Source organism: Enhydra lutris, unplaced genomic scaffold (genome assembly GCF_002288905.1).
Source record: "Enhydra lutris kenyoni isolate GAN:26980312 unplaced genomic scaffold, ASM228890v2 scaffoldscaffold41, whole genome shotgun sequence".
Classification (NCBI taxonomy): Eukaryota; Metazoa; Chordata; class Mammalia; order Carnivora; family Mustelidae; genus Enhydra; species Enhydra lutris.
This window is the reverse complement of record NW_019154125.1, coordinates 8,544,556-8,569,081: the sequence shown is the minus strand read 5'-3', so window position 1 is coordinate 8,569,081 and position 24,526 is coordinate 8,544,556. Positions and strand designations below refer to the sequence as shown.

At 42.3% G+C, this 24,526-nt stretch overlaps 1 protein-coding gene across 2 annotated transcripts in view; it reads left to right on the top strand.

Annotated features, from left to right (window-relative positions):
• Nucleotides 1-11,687: 11,687 nt before the first annotated feature.
• LOC111155421 (family with sequence similarity 110 member B) overlaps nt 11,688-24,526 on the top strand; it is a 150,462-nt gene continuing 137,623 nt past the window's right edge. For both annotated transcript variants that reach the window (XM_022515567.1, XM_022515566.1), the window contains exon 1: nt 11,688-11,881. The gene's annotated coding sequence lies outside the window, so the exon portion shown is untranslated. The remainder of the gene's footprint in view (nt 11,882-24,526) is intronic.

Here is a 24,526-nt window from a genome sequence, read left to right as displayed (position 1 = left end):
GGCCTGTGGAGTTGGGCACTGGAGATCACTGGGTTTTTTGACAGCCCTGCAGAAACCAGAGTATAGAGAGGATATTAAATAATTTTAAACTTCAGGGCCAGTCCTTAGTTAAATAGTCTTGAAACTTCTACAGATGTCTAATGAATCTGTTATAACTCATCTTATCAAAATGTACAATGGTCCTTACCAATCAATCTATTTATTTGAGAATAAAAATAAGATATACCCATAAAAAGTAAATTATGTATTTAAGATACATGTGAGTAAAATAGAAGTGACGGAGAAAGCACAAAATGTAATATGGCTAGCATCAAAAATTAAGTATTTTCACAGTCTAAACTGTCTGCAAATATACCATAAACATTAAAAATTTATACTGCTTATATGAGTCTTATGGCTCAAAATAAAAGAAGATTTTGTAGTGACATTTCAGTGTCCAGAAGAAGTCATCATTCAGGAAAGCTAAAATTATTTTATGCTAAATTAGTAGCATAAAAGATTTCATAATAGCAATGATCTTTCATATGAATTATATATTCTGGGTTATTTCTCAGTATCTCTTAAACATTATTTGACCACATGAAACATTGAAAATTGAAATTTGTTACCTATCATATAAATACATATATATATACTTTTTAACTTAAATCTTTTTTAGAAGCTGAGGCACAGGAAAACAGACATAGTATCTATTTCATCCACAATTTAGCTAAATGCAAGTTAAGGAGTAGGTTGTTTATATTTATATAAGATAACCTTTTGTGTTTATAAAGCTATATGGAAAATGCAACATGTCAGGGGGCTATACACTGGTGGGAAATCTGTGTGTATAGGAATACATCCCCTTTAATTAGCCCATTTTAACTAATGAGGAATATAAATTACGAACTGTGTATATAGCCACCTAGATGGAGCTACAGATAGCCCACACCATGCAGGAAAGCATCTCTCAGCAGGATTTTATGAGCAATAACTATTCAGTGCTTATAAATACATATTTACAATATTGACTGTAAATAAATAAATCAGTATTTCCTCTGCCTACTCTTATTGTATTTGGGCTTGCCTCTTCATTCTGGAATAGCTAAAACTATGCTTTAAGAGGATATTACTGGAAAAAAATGTTTTTCCTCCAGCGAGGATGGATCCTTTGCCAAATATTAGTTGACCAGGTATGCGTGGGTCGATTTCTGGGCAGTTACTTCTGCTCCATGGGTCAATGAATCTTTTTTTAATGCTGGTACTGTACTGTTTGGATTACTATAGCTTTAAAATATAGTTCCAAAATCAGAAAGGGTGATGTCTCCAGCTCCATTCTTCTTTCTCAGGATTTCTTTGATTGTTCGGGGTGTTTTGTGGTTCCAAATAAATTTTAGGTTACTCACCAGAAAAAAAGACAGTTTCTTCAATAAGTCTTACAGGGAAAATTGGATATTCACATGCAAAAAAAAAGAAAGAAAAGAAAAGAAAAGAAAAAGACAGACAGAAAGAAACTAGACCCTATCTTAAACCACTTATAAAAATTAACTCAGGAAAAGTTAAAGACTTAAATATAAGACCCGAAACTATAAAATTCCTAGAACAAAACATAAGGAAAAGCTCTTTGACATTGGACTTGGCAATGTTATTTATTTATTTATTTATGTTTGGCTAGGACACCTGAAGCACAAGCAGCAAAACCAAAAGTAAATTAGTGGGACTACCTCAAACTAAAAAGCTTCTGTGCCTCAAAAGAAATGATCAACAGAGTAAAAAGGCAACCTGTGGAATGGGAGAAAATATTTGCAAACCATTTATCTGATAAGGGGTTACCATCCAGAATACTTAAAGATTTCATATAGCTCAACAACAACAACAGAACACACACACAAATAATTCAATTTAAAAATGGGCAAAGGACAAGAATAGACATTTTTCCTAAGAAGATATTCAAATGGCCAAAAATACCTGAGAAGATGCTCAATGACATCACTAATTATCAGGGAAAAACAAATGAAAACCAAAACATCTCCTCACATCTATTAGAATGGTTATCATCAAAAAGGAAGGAAATATGTGTTGGAGAGACTGTAGAGAAGAGGAAACCTTTGTGCACTGTTGGTAGGAATGTGAGTTGGTATTGCCACTGTGGAAAAGAGTATGGAGTTTCCTAAAGAAATTACAAATAGAACTACCCATCAAGCAATTCCACTTCTGGGTATCTATCCAAAGTAAATAAGGAGACTAACTCAAAATGGTATGTGCACCCCCACATTCATTCCAGCATTATTTACAATAGCCAAGACATGGAAACAGCCAAAGTATCCATCAGCGAATGAATGGACAGAGGAAATGTGGCCTATATACATAATGGAATATTATTCAGCCAAAAAAAAGGGAAGGAAACTCTGCCATTTACAACAACACAGATGAACTTTGAGTGCATTATATTAAGTGAAATAAGTCAGACAGAGAAAGATGAATACCATGTACTGTCACTTCTATGTGGAATCTAAAACCTCAGACTCCTATCAACAGAGAACAGATGGATGGTTGCCGGGGGTTGGGGAGGAGGTGTGGGTGGTCACAAGGCACAAACTTCTAGTTATAATATAAATGTGTTCTGCGATGTAATGTACAGCCTGGTGACTGTAGTTAACAATATTGTACTGTATATTTGAGAGTTACTAAGAGAGGATCTTAAAAGCTCTCATCCCAAGGAAAAACATTTGCACCTATGCAAGGTGATGGATGTTGACTGAACTTAGTGTGGGAATCATTTCAAAGTACACACATACATCAAGTCATTATGCTGTACATTTTAAATTTATGCAATGTTAAGTTTCAGTTATATCTGCATAAGATGGCGGGGGAGGTAGAAGTTTTAGCAAGGCCTTGTGCTACTAGGGGAAGAAAGCAAAATCAACCACGCCCAAAGAACCCCTCTGCTTCCAGCTTTCCAGGATTCCAAAACCCCATTCTACTGTGACTCCCCTACCACCTTCACCGCTCTGCCTAGGTGATTCACATCTTGTTTAGAACCAAAACAGTCATCACAACTCTATTTTTCAAATATAATATTTTCCTTTAGAGAAAAAAATAACACCTTAGGCACAGGAAATTAACAAGAACATTCTGCTCTTCATTTCTTAAACATGCGGCTTTATGAATCTTTTCAAGCCCAAGGATGAGCTGGATCCTCCCGTAATTCCCCTTTCGCACTGCCAGGTGGGACAGGTGCCCCAAGCAGCGTGCAGAATTGGGGCTTCTCCAGGCTGCCAGAGCTTCCTGTGTTCCGCTTGGTCTTGCAAGAAAGGCTGCACCATAGAACTTTAGGCCAGTTCTGAGGGATGGCAAGTTGATGGATATGAAGTGACATAGTAATTACGCCACTATCAGAGCACGGATTTACCTCAGTGAGTATCTGATGAAATTTTGTCAAGTGCTCTAGTTTTGCTAAGTAGTGTGAGAAATTTCACAAGGGCGTTTAGCTGCATCCCCCTCTCATATGGCTTACAGTTGTAATGAGGTTAATGAGGAGACACCCGAATACCATCAATTGAGGACAATTTATTAATGCATAGTGAGGTCTGAGTTCTGAGAAATAAGCAATCTAATCAAATGAAACATAGGAAGACCTTCTAAGAACAGCACGATTAAGATATTTTCTAACAGTTTGGGAACCCAGCCAATCCAAAATTCAGAAGGTTATTATGGTTGATGATTAGAAGAAAATTATGGTAGTATTTAAATTTTCTATTTACTGTTTTGCATAAAACTCCCAACTCACAGCTAAATAGAAAAGTAGAGGCTGTCACAGGAAGACGTGAATATTGATAAATGCCATAATTATGTATCAAGATTTTTGTAGCCTATATTGATTGTGTATCCATACTTCTGTTCTATCAATAATACCAAAATGGAAGCATAGACTGATTTGTTTTTTCCCAAAATATTTCAACGTACTACGACTTAGTCTTCTTTATATTCTCTGGCAGAGTTTGGACAAAGAATTTGGATTGGCTGGAATAAAAAGAGGGGAGTAGAGACATTCTCTTTGTCACCCCATTCTGTCTTTTTCTAACCTTTCTCCCTCTGTTCCTCTATCTCATCCCCCCTCTATGACAAACTAGCTGGCAAATCGCAATTGCGGATGTTCTAGAAGGATATCTACTTAGAAGTCTTGACTGCTGGTGGTGAGACTAGCAGAAAATTTATAGTATGTGTAATTCGTGAGTAAATAAAATGAGTTAGTTATTGAAGTACTGCGCAAAAGATTGATTTTTACCAATTCGGAGAATGGAAGAATAATGTCGAAGAGGTAATAAAGAATACATCTGACTGGTTTGTGTGATTACACAATGAACCAGGAAAGCTGTTGTATTAAGCACAGGTAAGATGTGAATGACTAGATGCATGAGTGAAAACATTGAAAATGAGAGATTTGGTGACAGAATAAGTGAGGGAGGAATGAGTGGGTGAATGAGCTAAAAATCACATCCATACCAAACGCACTCTGACATTTTGTTCAAAGTTTCTGATAATTTACAGATGATTTCTGCAGATGTCAGAAATACATTGTTCATCCTTCAGATTAATCCAGGTGACTGAAAAATAGAATGCCTACACGAAATTCTGAGTATATTTTTACCAAACATTTAGAAGCTGTAACATACACTTGAAAAAGAGTTCAGGGGGAGAAATGCACATTGAACCCTTAGACTCATGTCTGTATGCCTACTTTAAGCCTGTTTTAAATAGAGGAAAATGGTTATTATGTATCAGTACCATCTGTGGCTCAGAGACCTAATATTCCCTCACTTGTCCCTTCCTCCTTCTTCTCTCCTGGTTATTATGTATTTTGCTCGTTTGTATCTCCACCATATAAAGGTAGAAAGGAGGAGAAAAGTTCAAATTAGTTCGTTTTTCTGGCTACTAATTTCTGGTTTAATATTTGATTAGGACAAGGTTTGAATGAAATCAGCGATTTCAGTTATTCATGCCACTTTTGATTTTTGATTCCAGGGAAAATGAGAATTAGTGAGCTGTACACAAAATGAATTATATTTCTATTAAAGAAGTAGCTTAATGTTCTAAATTCACCTTGCCACAAATACTTTAAAAATGCTCTATATGTTTGGTACATTATTCCATACCATGAGAATACAGAAGGTGTATATACATATTTTTTTTAAGATTTATTTATTTATTTATTTATTTAACAGGGAGAGAGAGGAGGGGCAGTGGGAGAGGGAGAAAGAATCCCAGGCAGACTCCATGCTGAGCAGGGAGCCCAAAGTGGTTCTTGGTCCCATAACCCTGAGGTCATGATCTGAGCCAAAACTGAGAGCTGGATGCTCAACCAACAGAACCACCCAGGTGACCCAGAAGATGTATATATTTTCCTAGTATTCCATATACCATGCAAGCAAATTCTGGCAGCTTAATTCTTCCACAAGTTTTGAAAATCCAGAAGCAAATAAAAATTCTGAACCAAATAATAACAAGAGTTCACGTATTTACTTTTTAAAAAAGATTTTATTTATTTATTTGACAGAGAGAGACATAGTGAGAGAAGGAAACAAGCAGGGGGAGTGGGAGAGGGAGAAGCAGGCTTCCCGCGGAGCAGGGAGCATCATGGGGGCCTCAATCCCAGGACCCTGGGATCATGACCTGAGCCAAAGGCAGCTGCCTAACAACTGAGCCATCCAGGCGCCACCATGTATTTATTTTTTAAAAGCAGACACAACCTCTCAGGGCTGAGGCACAGATCAGCTTTAGAGCTGGAAAGGACCTCAGCAGTTTCCAGCTCCTCTGGGTAATTAACTTGTTATACACAATATTTGGCAATCTAGAGTTTCTCAGGAAATTTTCTATTGTGTTTGGTGTCAAGAACAGACTAGGAAAATCAGTTCGTTCAGTTCAATTGAACAGGCAGCATCCATGCGCCCTTCATGGTCTCAACACCACGGGGCGGCGGCTGGGGGAACATTCGGTCATCAGCTCCAGCTCCTGGGTGCCAATGATAACAGCTTCTCCTTCATCTGTGTTCTCCGTAGTGGAGTTCCTGGCTCCCACTAAAATCTAGGCTGACTCCCTTTTCTTGTTTGTCCTTCAGCTTCTTGAGAACTGTTGTAAGTAGTTCCCTATATTCAAGTCCCTGTTTCCTGCCTGGATTCTGACTGATGAGAGGGAGTGTTTATGCAGGGAGAGAGGGCTAAAAGGATAACTTTAGCTATTAACAGGTGACAGGCGAGCATCAGGGGCTGTAGGAGATAGCTGGATGGAGTCAGGTACAACATTTGGGTTTGTTGGTTTGTTTGCTTTTAATCTCTGACCCACTGTAGTCTGTTATTTGCATACAGACTATAAAATACAATGCAATATAATGTTCCAGCCATGACAAATGGCTATAAAAGTTTCTAAATGGTAGCTTCCACTTTTTAACCTCATCTCTTCTCACAACAGCAATCAATTCAGAGCTACTGCTGGCCTCCAGAAAGCGTGCTGAGTAGCACCGTCCAGTAGAGAGCTAGTACAAAGAAAAAGCAAAAACAAAACCAAAACGAAACCCTCTCTGAAGATTAGAAAATGAGACGGGGGCTCCTGGGTGGCTCAGTGTGTTGAGCCGCTGCCTTCGGCTCAGGTCATGATCTCAGGGTCCTGGGATCGAGTCCCGCATCGGGCTCTCTGCTCAGCAGGGAGCCTGCTTCCCTCTCTCTCTCTCTCTCTCTCTCTGCCTGCCTCTCTGTCTGCTTGTGGTCTCTCTCTGTCAAAAAAATAAAAAAAAATAAAAAAAAATAAATCTTTGAAAAAAGAAAATGAGACGGATGTTAGAGACCAAAATTCTGGAGTCCCTGGTAAATTAGCAGTAGTTGGGGACATGGAACTGGCAGACAACGCATAGGAAGAATGCGTAGGAAGAAATAGAAACAGTCTAGGGAAGAACATTAATGAGCACTGCAGTGTGGTAGATAGTCTGAGAGAAACAAGAAACAAAGATGGAAAAGAGGAGGAAAGAGAAGCATGAGCCCCACAGCATGCCACTTGGGTCCACTGAGGCATTAAAGAGGCATTTTGTTCAGTGTGCTCTACTGATTAAGGCAGGCTGCCATTCACGTTTGCCTACCCCAAAAATCAAACGTTGAAATCCTAACCTCCCCAGGTGATGCCATCAGAAGGCATGGCCTTTGGAGGTGATTAGGTCATGGAACTGCAGTCCTCATAAATGGGATTAGTGGCCTCATAAAAGAGACCCCAGAGACTCCTGCTCCCTTCCCTTTCTGCCACCTGAGGACACAGTGAGAAGGCCATCTATGAACCAGGGAAGTTGGCTCCCACCAGACGCTGAATCCCTTGGTATTTTGATCTCTGACTTCCCAACCTGCAGAACTATGAGAAATGAACTTCTATTACTTGTAAGCCACACAGTCTATGGTATTTCTGTTATTACAGTTCAAGTGAGCTAAGACACGGGAACATAAACATATTACATGTTTTAGAAAGAACTCCATCAAAACAGTGGGAGCAGTTTACTCGAAAAATTCAATCACAGAGAACTCAGGCTTTCTTTATCGGTGATAGAGACAATAGGTACCAACAGAACTTTCCTCCATGATGATGGAAATGGTTTTTGTCTGTGCTGCCCAATAGGGTAGCCATTAGTGACCCACGGCTATTGGACACTTGAAAATTGCCTAGTGTGACTGAGAAACTAAAGTCTTCATCCAATTTGATTTTAATTCATTTAAATTTAAATAGCCACATGTGGCCAGGCACTATCTTATTAACTACATGATTTGTAGGACTAAGAAACAAGTTTGGTTTAGAGTAAAAATTATATAGGCTTTGAGGTCACATGGACCAGTTTAAATCCTTCGGTTATTAACTCTGTGATCTTGGCTATGTCACTGACCTTCCCTGGGTCTGGGCTTCTTGTTCCTAAAATGGGGCTTCTAACATTCATGCTTAGAGCCATTGCTACAATTCAAAATGAGGCATGTAGATTGCGTAGCACAGACCAAATATTCAATAAATGATAGTGGTATTAGCTGTTAGTGGTATTAAATGAGGCAGGTCAGTATTCGCGAACATAATTCAATTGTTTTGATTTCTCTGATCATGAGCATGCACATGTAATAAACTGTGAAATATGCAATAAGAGATAACCCTGGGAGCGGTTGCCTCTGGTGGAGTAGCTTCTTCCGGGTGATAACGCGTGGACAATGTTTTCTAGTTAGCGATTCTCTTATCTCCGCCTTGCTGAGAGCTGTCCTTTTTCAGTGCGATTGCTTCTGGCAAATCCACCCTACTCCTCCCAAAGAGCATTCTTCACTGCTTTTTCTATAACCTCGGAAGAACTATAGGCTGTTCAGGAAAAAAGACAAATAGAGCTTGTTCAATCAATAACTTTAATTTTACATACAATTCTAAGTCAATGGAGTCTGATCAGATGGTCTGTCAGGTTTCTTTCTGTGGAATGAAGAGCACACCTTCAGAGACATTTACTTAACCCTGGCTCATCCTTACAATCTCTGGGGAGTACTTCTTAAAAAAATATACATCCCTATCCCTCCTCCCCCTGACTGGAGACTTGGCACTGTTATGAGTGTTCCAGGTGATTCTGTTTCAGGGTTTGAAAACTACTGATGTACACTATTTCTCTTGGGGGGACTCTGGACAGATGGGAGCCCAGGTTAAGTGAGAGATCTCTGTACCATTCCAGGGCAAGGACATGGCACAAACATTACATGGGTCCAGCACAAGGATGTGGCAAACCTCTGAACACTGGACTGAAGTTTTCCTATGGAGAATCGGAGCCAATCGTTTGAACAAGTGTCACTTAGAGCTGGGCCTGGATTCCAAACTAACTTCTCTTTACTTCTCCTCCTAATCTCCCCTGTCATGTTTCTAGAGATGGTCTACTTGTACATTTTGTGGGGCTCAAAACTGTTTCTGATATACTATCATTCAGCTCATCGGCTTTTGTGCATGAAATTTCACTAGTTGTTGACATGACCAGGTAAATACCCATCTGAAGAAAAACTAAGGAAAACTCCCCCCCCCTTTTTAAAAAGACTTATTTATCTTAGAGCTCAGAGTGTGAGTGGGGAGGGGCAGAGGCAGAGGAAGAGAGAATCCTTAAGCCGTCTCCCCACCAAGCGTGCAGATCCAAGGCCTCTGAGATCAATACCTGAGCTGAAATCAAGAGTTGGCCGCTTAACTGACTGAGCCACCCAGCTCCCCCCCTTTATCCTTTAGAAACCACTCTTGCAATCAGAGGTTCAGAGCAACATCTTCATGTCTGTCTGACCCACTCCCTTGCCACCCAAAAGTGACCTGTGATTTATGGTGAGGCAACATACCGATTAGATTAACGTATGTATGCTTGTTAGGGTACTAGCGAAATATTGTTACATACTTTGGGAGACAATTTCTGTGGAACAAAAGAATTCCAAGCATAGGCCAAGGGCCCACTTCTCCTGAGCAATATGCAACACAGAAAAATTCCAGCACGACAAACCAATTTCAACAGTCCCTGAAAGTCTGTAGCAGGCCCTAAAATTTTCAGTCCAGAAAGGAGGAAAGTATTGGGAATTATGAAGGCACGTTTTATTGGAATAATTGGCAAGACAAAAAATTTACTAGGATGTAATGGTTTAGACATATTATTGTTTTCTTTCTGGTTTTCTAACCACATCTTTTATTAATTTTTGGTTTTAAGGGGGGCAATGTGAAAATATTAAACCTACACTGGGCAACAGTAATACCTTAAATGAGAACCTTAGTCCTAAAAAAGTTAAGGCTTACTTATTTTATTATGAAGAAGCAATTTAGGTGATAGAGAAACTAGGACTCATTGATTACATCCCTGATTTTCAGAGGCTGGATCACATGGGAATCTTTTATGGCTTGATAAGTGAGTATTTTGGAAAGAAATCTAACTCCCAATAAGCTAGAAAGACAATTGATTGGTACATTTCCTTAGAAATTGGGGTTTTGATTGTTTTCAGAGGTGGCTGCCTGGAGGGGCTCGTTAATGTCATCAGTACTCTTCCCCTCTGTTATCCCATTGGCCTTCTTCTCATGTGGCCTTCTTCTCCAATAGGTTATGTGTGGCTGCTTCAGGCTTACAGGTCACAGTCTCAGAAGCTGCCATATTAGCTCAGAAAAAGGAGCCACACCCTCCAGGATTTGATCATGGGTATCTCCCCTCCTCCCTTTGTGCCTGGGGCATGAAATGCTCTCTCATTGGCAGGCTTGGGTCAAGGACCCCTTCAATGACAGAAAAGGTCTGTCATATATGCTGTGAGGGAGCAATTCTTAAAAAGAAGTTGAGACAAAGAAGTTAATTTTTTTAATAGCTTACTTTGGGGTGAGAAGAATTACTTCTGATTTGCTATGCTAATGATGAAAAATAACTTCATTCTCCCATTAACACGACTTTTGGGTTTAATGAAGACCACAACATAGTGTGTGACCATCACATGGAATGCAATTGTATGCCGAAGGAAAGTTCCATTCAAAACCCAGTATCATGTCACTTTCTTAAAATGGTTCTTTTGTAAATAGCCAAAAATTTATTGTGGAAGTCTGAGTTTTATTTATCTGATAATCTCTGAACTGGAATGAAACAAGTCACACAATTCAAATATAGATGATCTTTCTGAGGAAATGGGATGAATGCAATTTCATTTCAAATGTACAAAAAATATAAAGAAATCTCTACTAAATATTTTAGAGAAATATTTATGTTGTGAATTTGTATCTCATTCAATCGTTTTGATAAATATGGATTTCATCCACTAGAGTTCCCAATAGTAAAAACTAAAGTAGAATGTGCTTAGTATTCCTAAAACAACAAAAACCTCAAAAAACCAAGTAATTAAGAAAATCTGAAGAAAAACATTACCAACTACACATTATGACATGGATCCTGATGTACCCTGAAACATTTAGTTAATTGGGGAACATCAGCTGGCCCCATACTCTAGGGGCTGTACATCGTACTTGAGATTTTTTTCTATATTCTTTACTGTTTTTTCCAAACATTTTTTGGAGTCTTAAAAATGCTTGCAGTAATTAAGTTTACAAATGCTAGGCAGGCTCCACCGACTATGCACAAGCGAGTCCATAGCAAATGTCAGGCACTAAGATCATCTGGATGGGTTGGCTAACCAGGTGAGGTTATCACATTCACAAAACAGACTCTAGATCCCCAGTGCGCTGTGGTCTGATCTGGGGCTTCCTAGCAGTTGAGATCATGTGGATTCTTTCCACCAGGGTGGGAGCGGCGGTAGGTATGTGGAAGGGGTTTGAAGGTGGGAGTGGGGGCGGGCGTGTGGGAGGGGTTTGGAGGTGAGAGCATGGGGTGGGCCTGTGGGAGGGGTTTGGAGGTGGGAACCCGAGTGGGAATGGGGGAGGGGATAGAGCGGAGGGACGCGGCCAGGCTGGAAGTGGGGGTGCAGGAGGGGGCGGGAACAGGGAGGGTTGGGGAGGGGGCGGGACGGAGGCGGGGCGGGGCGCTCTATAGGGGCGTGCACACTCCTCAGGGACACGCGCTCTGGGGCACAGCAACTCGCTCCAAGTTCCCTCCCTCGCGCTCCGCGAAGCCCGCCTGAGCCCTCCCACTCGGTGCAGACCGAACCATCGCGGCCGCCGCCAGCCGGGCCCTCCACGGCCTTGAGTCCCCAGCCCCCTTGGCTAACCGGGTCAGCTCTCTATCCGTGGCCCCGCCGAGGCGGCGCGAGGACTAGGCGCCCCCTGCGGCCCGCGCTCGGCCCTCCGGCGGCGCCGGCGGCCCGGACCCCCTTCCTGGCTGGCCCGACCTTCCTCCCTGCAGTCCCCGGAGCTTGGAGCCCGGCTGGGGCCGCACCGCCCGGGGCCAGGGAGCGCGGCCGAGGTAAGTCTGGGCCGGGAGCCGGGCCGGGGCGGGGGTCGGGTGGGTGGCCGCGCGGCACCCCGACTGCGAACAATGCCCGAGCTGCGCGCGGCTGGAGCGGAGCCGGATCCGCCTCTAAGCCTCCGCGCCCGGCCTGGGTGTCCATCCAGCAGGGCCGGGGAGCCGCACTGGCCCGGACGCACCCCCCGGCTCGCTGGGTGGGCGGCGAGAGGAGGCGCTCGCTGCGCGTCGGGGCTGTGCGGGGAGGCCGGGCAGGGGCGCTGCGGAGCCGGGCGGGCTTGCGGGGCGCGAGCGGCGGGCTGCGAAAGCGCGCCTGCCGCTTGCTGCTGAAACACTGGGTAGGCGAAGGCTGTGGGGACGGCTCCTTGCGTCGTTCCCAATCTCGGGGGCTAAATACCTAGGGGCTATCAGTATGTCCTAATCGCCGTCTGGGAATTCTTGCAAAAGATGCAGATTCAGAGGCTCTGAAAGTTTGTTTTTGGTTATCCCCTCCAGCTGCACTCATGGTCTCGATCGTCTCCGCTTTCTTTGAAAGCACACAGATTTGAAGTAGAATGAAATTATCCTTGGCTCATTCGTGCCCCCGTCACCCAGCGGAGCTCATAACTTGGCAGCAAAGCTCGTGCAGGCTGTGGGAAGCCGCCGGTGCCTGCTGCCCAGCCTAGTGCCCTCTGATTGTTGTTGGAGGAGGAGCTGCGTGGTGGAAATGGCAGTGACAGTTCTCCCTCCGCGCAGAATGGTGGGGAGGGTAGCAGAGATAACTTTGCTGTGTGCTTCAGTTACTCGGCAAAGTGGAAAGAAAACACCTGGTGCCGGCTTTTTAACCCTTTCAAGTTGTTATTCAGATTCACTTAGCCACAAAAATGAACGGGCTGTCTTTGCTGCCTAAGATACGGGCAAACTCTGGGTTTTTCCTCACGGCTATATCCTGTGCAAAATCTGGCACACATCTGTGACAACATTGCGTGGCTGGCATTGTAAGGACTGCAAACTGGTTTGTTTTTGAGAAGGGGAATGTGATAGTAGAATACGCATCTTTGCAGTATAAATAATGACTTTCATTGTCCTCATATCCCCTGCTGGTATGGAAGTCCCATATATAGCCTCTTCTCCCCAATTTACACGTGGAGTCTTTCCATGGAAAATACCTGTACTAACCTGTGCCTGTTTTGTGACATCACAGCCCCTGGTCATTCAGATGAGCTAATGATTAAGCATAGTTATTTTATGTAAGGGTGAGGTCATGATAAGCCAGACTTCTTTGTCCGTAACATCCCATTGATTTATCCCATGGTATTTATGTTGCGACTATAGATCTTATAACAGTAGAGTCACTAATTGAACAGGGAGGTGACCATGCTTTGTCAGCCTGATAATCTGTAAAGTGCTTGGAGCAGCGAGGCGCTGCTCCAAGCACTTGCTAGGTAAGTGTCACCTAGTTTTATTTTTAATTTTTATTATCAGTCCATGTGTTTTTTTGTTTGGAAAACAGTTGTTTTGTTTTTCAGATCGCAGCACTTTTAAGTCATTGTCTATTTTTGACTCTAGTTTAATTTTAGATCAGAATTGAGGTTGGGTTGTTGTTTTGCTTATGACTGACAATCCATTCTGTGTGTCATTCTTACGCACAGTATACAGCAGATCTGTAAGGGCAAGAACACAGTCCTGAGCTGTCACATCCAGGTACTTTTCATAATAAGGAGACTTAATTACCCTTAAGGGCCTAAATGTCTAAGGAGGAGTCTAGACATCGGGGAAACGTGGCATCTGGACCCCATTCTGAACACCCTCATTCTCCAGGTTGACATTAATACTTCCAGTTACTACTTGAAATTCTACCGTGGTGGCACAACAGTGGGGTAACTCCCACTTGGTCAAAAGGTAATAAAATATAAATATGCGCATTGTATATACATCAACCAGATCTTATCATTCTTATTTGTGCTTCCAAATCTTTCGAGCAGCCTAGTTAGTTAACATAGGAAAAATGAAAACTACGTACTTGCCATGTGTCCATAACCAAATGATTGTGTTTGCCACCTAGATATTTTAAAAGATTGTCAGGGGTTTACTTTCATTTTGGGGTCCTCCCCCACGCCCTTTTAACTTTGAAATGATATCTCTCTCATTCTTCAACAGTTTACTTAGCTAATCAAAGACAGGGCTAACTCTTGGGGCCCAACAGTACCAAAGCTGCTGTAGGCACAGTCTGACAGTAGGTGGTGCTATGGGTAATGCTGGTGGGCAAGGTGCATTTGTGGTCAGGTAGAATTGGAGGGGTTAATTAGTAATCCTATTGCTTGCCCTCTCCCCCAAAATATGCTGTCACTACCCAGGTACCATCTAACAATCTTTTTAGGAATAAACTTTTTAAAAAGTCTCTCCTTTGTATTTCCACCTTTTTTGGACTATTTACTCGGCCAGATTTTTCTTCCTGAAAACCATAGTATTACAGGTGTTAAGACAAACAATGCTTTGTAAAAGTCTTATTTAATTAACTGTACTCTTTACTCTTATTTTTTAATGATAGGTTAAGGTTGTCCATTCTGAGCCTAGAGGATCTCCAACTAACCTGGACTTTTTTTCAGTACTTAACTTGGAAGAGAGAGAAACAAATGATAAGAAACTCAGTTGCATCATGGCTTTAAGAAACCAGCTTCTCGTTTACTCTGATTTTTACCATTTTTCTGGGTCCCAGTATGATGCAATGAGCATTGATATTCAGGATGAAGACTGAAACTCTGCAAAGCCATGACTCATCCAAGAAAAATATATTCATTCTATTTAGTAGAGCACGGAGGGTAGGGAGTGAATAAGAAGGCTCAGAACCAGGGCTCTCTGGACTGTAATCCGAGTTAGCTCTGTGGGCTGGCTGGGAGACTGGCCTGGTTCTGGGCAGTTGACAGTGGATTCTCTTTATTCCAACACAGGATAGTTGTTGTTATCTTCTTTCTTCGGGTGACATGAAGTGACTGGCTGAGTCACATAGCTACTAAGTAGCAAAGCTGCGATTTTAACCCCAGGACAGTGTGCCTGTGGAACCCATGGATCTTTCCACCACACCATGTGGACTAATGTCTGTTTTGCACAGTCAGGAGGTGCTCACTGCATTCTTTTGGGGTTTGATACCGACAAGTCTCTTCGTCATAACTCAGTGACGTGCTTTGAATTTCCTGGGTAGTGTTAGGAGTCCAAAACCGGAGAGAGAAAGCTCATTTTGATGTTTAGAGGTAAACCCCTGAGATTTCACAATACTTACTGAAGAGTGCTTATTTTGGAAGGACTTAGGAGAAGGCTGGCAGGTTTAACTTCTTTGAGCTATGTGAAGGCCAGTGCAAATGGTTTAGAAGATGAAGTCGTGCTGGGTCTGTTTTTGGCTTTCTTGCTCAGGTGATCTGGTGAGAGTCCTAGCCTCCCCTGTACCCACTAACTTTCCTCCCCTTGGGTTAAAGGAGCTTTATTCATTTCCATCACTTAACTACATCAAATAATTAAATACATTACAATGATTAATGAAACACCAGATCAAACTCCTTTTGATGTATTCTTTTTTTTTTTTTTTTTTTTTTTTTTTTAATTTTACACTTTAGCCAGAGCTTGGTTTAAATTTTAGTGGTCATTTTTGTATTGGAAACATTCTAGAAGTACAAAATAGTAGTATTGGGGAATTGTTCAGAAGAGAACACAAATTTTACCCAAAATGTTTACCCAAGAAACTAAAGGTAGCATTGATTCTGAAGTTTGAAAGGATAAGTTAACAGGATCATTCACATGCGAGGTTTTGGAGAAAGTGGTAAGAAGTACCGTTTCTCATTGCTTTTGGTTGTCATCACCCACACAGTGAACTACAGATAATGAAGGTATGAGCAAGGCTTCAAAATGTTTGCAGAATACATTTTCCTCCTGTTTTTAAGCCTGGGTTTGTTTTTTAGATGATCTCTTGTGGTACAAGGTTAATGACCTTAAATCATGTATATCCCTATTATGACACGTTAGGTTTCCTCCTTCTTGTGAAAGGGGACTGCATGTCATGTTTATGTTTTTAACATTTCGAGTCTCATAAGGAGAGTCACATAAGAACACAGCATTCAAAGACATAAGGCTGGTTTTTTGTTTTTCTTTTTTTTTTTTGAAACTTTAGTAGTTAGTAGATGAAGCAATTTACTTCCTCTTTCCAGTATGTTTGGTGACAAAAATAGTGAAAATGTGGATGATTAAACAATTTTAAACTGGAACTAGCACAAAATCTGGGATTTTAAAATGGTAAACACTTCACAGGGAAGTTCAAAGGTGAATAGTAAGCAAAAGGAAACAATATGTTATTTGGCAGACAGGTTTCTAGAATTATAAGAATTCCGTGGTATGTTTTATGCGTCCGAGCAAGATCAATGGGTTTTGAAATTGTCCAGCTCCAGATAAAGCTTTTAAAGATAAATTTAGAAGCATATGGGAAATTTTTTAATGGTTTTGTTGTAAGGCAGAGCATTTGCTCCTCAAAAGCTCCACTGGAAGTTTGTTTCTTTTCTTTTCTTTTTTTTTTTTTTTTTTGGTCTTTTTCAGGAGGAATCACAGATAGGCTTCAAAATAATCATTGCCAGCAATTTTTTTTTTTTTTTTGGGGGGGTATCATTGTCTGGAACTTAATGAAAAGAAAGAAAGTATGAGAAAGAATATCGTTTGGTAATTTCTTCTATTATGATTATTATGTTTAATGGATATTTTTAGAGGATTCACTGTGCACCTAGGTACTAGGGATAAGTAGTGCCCAGGAAAGACTAGGTTCTTGCCCCCTTGAGGTTTTATGGTATCAAGTGGAGGAAAAAGTTAATAAAATAAATAAATGAAAATCTAGTTGTTGTTTTTTTTTAAGATTTATTTATTTATTTTAAAGAGGGAGAATACTTGTGTGCATGTAGATACACTCAAGGTGCGGGGCAGAGGGAGAGGGAGAGAGAGAATCCTCAATGCATACTCCCTCCTGAGCACAGAGCCCAACATGGGACCAATCCCATGATCCGAGATCATGACCTGAGCCGAAATCAAGAGACAGATACTTAACCAACTGAGCCACCCAGGTGCCCCATGAAAAGCTCATTTGAAGCAGTAGTAACTGCAGTCAGGAATGAGGGTGGCATTCCCAGCTTGGTTGGGTGGTCTGGGAGGGCTCCATGGAGGTTGCTTGAGCTGAGACTTACATGGGGGTGGGGGAGAGGCAATCTCTGCAAGGTCTCTAGGTAGAGAGGACAGCCAGCTTATGCAAAGATCCTGAGGCAGGCAGAACCTGCCTTTGTGAAGAACAGGAGATAGCATCAGAGGAACCAGATCAGTAAGGCCTTGTAGACCCCAGGGGGTGGGGAGAAGGGAGGAATTTCTGTTTATTCTGAAGCAGTAGGAGCTGCTGAGGGTGTGACACAGGAGGGCCAGGCTCTAGTGTGCAATCTGGCAGCTCACATGGTCTGCTTATGGAGAATGGATTGCCAGAAAAGAGTGGAAGTGGGGAGACAAAAAGCTGTCATGGTTACCAGCCAGGTGGACTGGAAGGAAAGAAAGGAAATGGGAGGGGGGAACACGAGGTTTGCACAATTTTGAATTTCTCCTAACCAAACCCATTATTGCTCTTAAGATGCATCTTTATTGTACTAACACCAAAAAAGAAAACATTCTGCCAGTTAAGCTTTGACATATGAATCCTGATTTCAGATATTAAAATGGGAAAATAGATGTGTCTTAGAATTGGTGAAATATGGTATATTCTGGAGCTCGAGCCAGTTTGTATTTTATTTCTGTTTGTTTATCAGTGATCCAAGTTGAATCCTATTTTTTGGGAAGACCTGCAGGTCGTATGTAATGGAATCCCCTCCCTCAGGATTAGAGGCTGATGTAGACAATTGCATCCAGTGTCAGTAGTCTTTCTGATACTTTCAAAAATGTGTAGAGAAGGCCTTCACAGACATTCATTCTGTTGCCCCCACATGCACGACAGACCCACTGGTGTCAGAGATCAAGGAAACTGACGGTCCGTATTTGTCAGGTTCAAGGGGAGTCACGGACCCTGTGTGCACATTCAGAATGGGGAATTACTGGCTCTATTTCTGTGGTACCAGGAGCAGGGCAGAGTGAGGCCGGGGTGAGGGCTCAGTTAGGCCATGAGAATTCCAGGCCAAACTCTTAGTTGAAGGCCAGCCCATTACTGAGACACAGTTCTCTAGGTGAGTCTGTCTGGGTGCAAAGACTGGTTCTGTGTGAACGTGAGTGAGTTATGGAGGCTTCTGGAACCTCTGTTTCCTGATCTGTAAAACGGGGATAACCTACTTCGTGTTGTACCTACTTCATAGGGTTGCTGGGAGCGTTCAGTAAGATGGTGCTTGCAAAACGGGGAGCACTTCACCGAGGCTAGTTGCTGTTCTGTGTTACTGTGTTGCACACTTCCTTTATGTTCTCATCATACAGGTCACAGGCTGAAAGTAACTTTTTCGGAGACTCGCCCTGACCCCGGGAGCTAAGGTAGCCCCTTCTCCAGCCACCCTTTTCCCCTTCATCCTGCTTTATTTTCTTCAGAGCCCCCGTGTCGAACTAGAACAGTATAATTTGTCTCCATGATGAAAGCGCCTTCTCAGGTTGAAAGGGACACTGACATGGCGGCTGCCAAATCCACATTGCCTAGAGCCACACCAGGCCCCTTTCAGGGCCTTGTAAGTGCTTACCCGGTGGGGTCCGAGGGTGACCTGCTGGTTAGGAGGTCTTTGCCTCCCTGGGACCTTGAAGGCACAGCAAAAAGGCCAGAACTCAAGCAGAACTCTGCCCTCACCTTGGCGTTTGTGCTGTGGGTTGACCGGCTTTCCAGTGGGGTACCTGAAGTCCAGCGGGCAGGCTTCAGACAGTCCTTGGTCACATATTTTGGGGACAGAGAGTCAGAGGAGAGGAGAGCCAGAGTTTGTATTCAAAAACAAGGATTTCTTGGAGGTAGGACATGCTCGTTGGTTCACCCTGGCCTTTCAGAGAGCGTCATTAGCTTCTTGCTCAAGCCAAACGCCACCCAAGGCCTCCCTGGTCCATGAGATGGCAGAGCTCCCAGGCACCTCCTCCTTGTTGTCATCATCATCGTCCTCCTTTTTTTTTCAAAGTATTTTAAAAGATTGTATTTATTTGTCAGAGAGAGAGAGAGCCCAAGCAGGGGGAGCGGCCGACAGAGGGAGAAGTAGGCTCCCCACTGAGCAGGGAGCCCCATGTGGGCTTGATCCCAAGACCCTGGGATCATGATCTGAGCCAAAGGCAGATGCTTAACTGACTGAGCCACCCAGACGTCCCTCGGGCAACTAGTCCTTCTATCAAAACCACAAGAGGAAACAAGGTAGAGAAATATACCCACTGTAAAAAGCAACCAGTGCTTGTCAGACTGCCCTGGACGTTCCAGAACCCCGCCCTGAAACTGGGGCCGTAGCCCGCCGTCTGATAGACCTGTGCAGTCAGCAGTCTGGACTGAGGGCTCTCGCCCCTGCATCTGAGCCAGATCATGTTACTTACGAGGCCACATCTCACTATAATGACTCTGCTCAGGGCATTTGGATGCATTTGTATTTCGCAAAGGGAAATCATACCCATTTTAGAAACAAGAATATTTATATATTCCTTTCCAGGCTTTTAAGCTGTCACAGTGCTCCTCACTATTTGACTGTGGTCTTTGAGTAAAGTTAAGTGAATAAAATGTAAGGACTTCTTTTCTTTCCTTTTTTTAAAATTTTTTCTTTCTTTCTTTTTTTTTTGTAAGGACCCACTTTCATAACGTGCAGACACACTCCACAATCATAGGTGTATGCTTGTGTCTGTTCACCTACACGTGCAAACTATTTGTCGTCTTTCTTTCTCTGGCTACCATGGGGTCATTGCTTCCATAGGTGGTCAGAAACAGACAGAAACTGAACTCAGAAGTGTTGAGAAATACCAGTGAATCCTGACAGCACTTTTGTGCCTTGACTCCATGGTTAAAACAAGGTGAAATTGTACTTAAATGTACTATTGTACTCTTGATATGAGTTGGGGATTTAAAAAATTCTTTTAATCTATCCCTGGCCTATGCTCATTCAAATGATCATTAATTGGAATGTTGTGATTTTAAGAATCTGATGTTGTTCTTCCCAAGACATTTTGTTCTTGTTTAGTGACCATGAGAGAAGAGGAGAAATATTTGTGTTGGTTCTGAATGTGACTGGTCAGGGATGTTCTTTGTAGCTTTTGAGGACTTTGTTCTAACCTACAGCACAAATTGGGTGTGTAACCATGTAAATCTTTATATAATGTTTTGGCCAAAGTGGCACCCATCTTTGAGGGTTAGACTGGCTATCTAACAACTCAGTTATTTCACTTAATGAAGATTTTTTTTTTCTAGTTCCTGTTAGTGAATTTGTATTTGTAGCTCTTATACGGGAAGAGGATTACAATCATATAAATCTATATTTTGTGGAAAGTTGAAATAAGGTTCTATCTGTATTGTTTGGAAATTGGTTTATCCTACCTGACGATTATTTGGAAATTGGTTTAAAGTGAATTTTCCACAGAAGTGATGGGAGTCCCATGCATATCATGTAGCTGTGTGTTTGTGTGTGTGTGTGTGTGTGTGTGTGTGTGTGTGTGTGTGTGTAGAGGTCCAGTTTTCAATATGAACTTCACAGTGGCCGCATTTCCCAGTCAGAAGTGGCTCTGCCATTTCCCCACTGTCACATACTCCAGCTCGTATGGCCTATTTTGCTTATCTGATTTCTCCTTCAGGTATTTTTTTTCTCTCAGAATTCACCAGCACAGGACCAGACTGCTTTAGTTGTTAATCCCCATTGCTATTTCCACATGCCTTTTCCAGAGTGATTTCAGTGTGAGGCATTCAGCTGTTTAAGAGCTCTGTCTGCCCTTCGGACCTTTCCCCAAAAGGTGTTTAGATACTGTGAGTTAATGATAAAGAGACTGCATCCCGAGGACCTTTTAATTCAGGATACTAAGACATATTCAAACATTGTGTGTCTGAAATACTTAAATACTCCTCATTTTAATTTGGAGGTTTTTTGTTTTGACCAGGTAGAATTTGTTAGTCATAGATACCTCATGTTGGTCAGGGTCCTCCAGAGAAACAGAACCAATAGACTTCTTTCCCTGTCTCTATTTCCATCTCCTTTTGAAGGAGGTTTGTTGTAGGGAAGTGGCTCGTGAGGTTATGGAGGCTGGGAAGTCCCACATCTGTCATCTGCAGGCTGAAGACCCAGGGGGAGTCCATGGTGTAAGTTCCAGAGTGAGGGGAGGGAAAGGCCGGTGTCTCAGCTGACTGAGATCAGATCCTCCCTTTACCTTTTTGTTGTACTCAGGCTTTTGACAAACTAGATGAGGCCCACCCACATTGTGGGGGAGGGTGATCTGCTTTACTCAGTGTGTCCACTCAAGTGAGTCTCATCCAGAAACATCCCTACAGGTACATACTCATTCAACCAAGTATCTGGGCACCTTGTGTCCCAGTCGAGTTGATGCACAGACTTCTGTCGTCCTCATGCCTTGTCACTGCCTGTAATAGAATGGAGGTGACCTCAGGGGTGCTTCTGACCTCGTCCATCCTCCGAAGTGTCCTGTTGCCCTTGTTGGAATTGTCAGGGTATCTTGTGAATGCAGTCATGTGCATCTCGCTGATGACTTCTTTGACATGGAGGATTCAGCATCAATAAAGCCAAGATTCATCTATTTTCAGAGAAAAATAAAGCTATGTCACTTTTTCTTTTTTTCTGTCACTTTTCGGTCCCCCTACCCCCTCTTAGAATAAAAATATAAAAGGAATATGTCAGCAGGTACTTTTTTCCCTCGCATTTTGGTAAGTAGAGAAGGAAAACTCCTATAAGAAGCATCCTACCAGTAAGAGGATAAATTCCTCAAACCTTAAAATAGCAAACATACTGGCAAGCAAGACAACTTTTGTCTCTGCTTGTAGATTTCTAGTCAATTCATTGATGCTCTGTGGTCTAATGAAATGACACTGTAGGAATCCCTAAAAGTGTTTGGGAAGGGGTGAATTCTTGCCCTGCAGCTGAGCTCACACTGACATGGGGAATGAGCCCCATGAAGGGGAGAGGGTTTCAGATTGATGGCTCTTTCCAGCTGGAGTGTGGCATCTTGATATTGAGGTCAGCACCCCTGTCCCCTTTGACGTCCCCTCTGTATTTCCCTCTCTAACTCTGAAATATCTCTTCTGCCTGCCCCTCATTTCCTTCCATCTTATTCAGTTCTGGGCCATCTTGTCCTTTCTGGCTGATAGCCCTGCCCTGAACTTTCTTCCCTTTCCTGCCTCCACTGGTACTATCTCCAAAACTAGCTGAGGTATCCGTCTGTCACATTGCTCACCTGCTCCAAGCCCAGAGCACGTGCTCAAAACAAAGTCCCATTAACTTGCCTTTCCAGTTCTTCCCAATGTGGCTTCCGTGCCTCTCTGGGCCCTTCCCTTGGGCGTCTCCCTGCGTTGCACGGGCTCTTCATTCTGTCCGGAGTGCCTGTTCACCTCTGCTCTGCTTCATGTGATTGCGGTCACCCTAAAACACATCTGTCATGCCTCCTCTCTAATTATTTTCCTTGACCGTATATGGTCTGAATAAAAAAAGAGCAGAAGAGGGGGCGCCTGAGTGGCTCAGTCAGTTGAGCATCCAACTCTTGATTTCAGCTTGGGTCTTGATCCCGGGATCATGGGATGGAGCCCTGCGCTCAGCATGGAGGCTGCTTCTCCCTCTCCCCCTGCTTCTCCCTGCACATCCGTGCGTCCTCTCTCTCTCTCTCTCTCTCTCTCTTTCTTTCTTGCAAATAGATAAATAAAATCTTAAAAAAAAAAAAAGAGCAGAAGAAACAGTCTTTTATGATGTTGAAGTTACTTGAATGTGAGGGCATAAAAGTGTATCTCTGCCTTATGACTAATGTAGGACTTGATAGAGGGCATAAATCATACTTAAACCAGCAGCTTCTTGTGCATATCTGCCTCCATCTTAAGCTACTCTGCTACGTGAGTAGTTTGCATCTCAAGATTGAGGTGAATGACCTCTCAGATGCTGAAGGGGTTCGCGGCTGGGATCAAGGCACCACTATTGATGATATCCTGAGAGATCACGGAGAAGATGAGAGGTGCCAGAATCAAGTCAGATGTCCCGATTTTTCAGAAAGCGACGAGATCCTAGACCTGCACCAGTATGGGGGCCGCTGGCCACACATGGCTATCAAGCATGGGTTACATGGCTAGCGTGAATTGAGATATCCTATAGGCATAAAGTACCAGATTTTGCAGATTAAGCTTGAAAACAGAATGTAAAATAACTCATTAATATTTGGAGGATATTTTGGATTGATGGGGTTGAATAAAATATATTGTCAAAAATGATTTCATCTTTTTCTTTTTAATTTTTAGTATACCCACAAGAGGATTGGAAATAACATATTGTTCACCTTTGCAGCTTGCATTGTATTTCCATGGGAGGATGCTGTTCTAGACTCTACGATTCAATTATTTCACTCCAGCAGCAGCATTCTAAAACATAGTGTTAAGCAGATGGTTGTGTACTTGTAGAAAGGGAAGTAGTAATAACTAAAAGCAAGCATAGTTTCACTAAACAAATCATGCCAAGCTAACCTCATTTTTTTTTTTTTTTAAATCAGTTTACTAGCCCAGAAGATCAGAATGCTTCTCTAGATTTCTATCTGGGTTTCTGTAAAACACTTGAAACATCTCCTCTGATAAGCTCAAGAACAATTTAGAGTACATAGAGTAGTGGTCTATTGTGTGTCTGTGTCTGTAGCTGGTCTATACAAGATCTTAGAAGATCTTGTATAGGGGTGCCTGGGTGGCTTAGTGGGTTAAAGCCTCTGCCTTCGGCTCAGGTCATGATCCCAGGGTCCTGGGATCAAGGGTCCTGGAATCGAGCCCTGCATCAGGCTCTCTGCTCAGCAGGAAGCCTGCTTCCTCCTCTCTCTCTGCCTGCCTCTCTGCCTACTTGTGATCTCTGTCTGTCAAATAAATAAATAAAATCTTAAAAAAAAAAAAAGATCTTGTATCAATTGTTGTGTCAGGAACATACTAGGGATGCTCTCAGGCTCCCAAAGAGCTTATTCCATTTTAGTCACATGAGGGAATATAAACCAAGGTCGTTTGTGAAGAGGTCAAGTTTGACCAGGTTTCAGGGATCTGGAAGAAAGTATACCACATCAGCCATGTTCTGCTAGATGGTCTGGAGTTCTTTCATGGCACACATGTATTTAGTTCATATATGCTTAGGCACTACATCAGGTGCTGAGAATCAAGATTAATAATGCATTGTCCCTAAATTCAAAATTTCATCTTGTGGGAAAGAAAAACCCCCGTAAAATCACGGACTGTGTGGTAACACATCAGTGTGTTGGCTGCCCAGCAATGCTGAGAATATCACTTCTGCTCTGCTGCCACAAAGAATGGCTTGGTATTAATTGGTCTGAAACTAAAATCATTATCTTTAATAGTTCATATCTAACAACTTAATACATAGCAAATTAATTTATGGAGGGTTTTTTCCTAATTGGTTTTATTTATGTTTTTCCAGCTTTATTGACATATAATTGACAAATAAAACTAATTTATGTTTAAGACATACATTGATAGACATA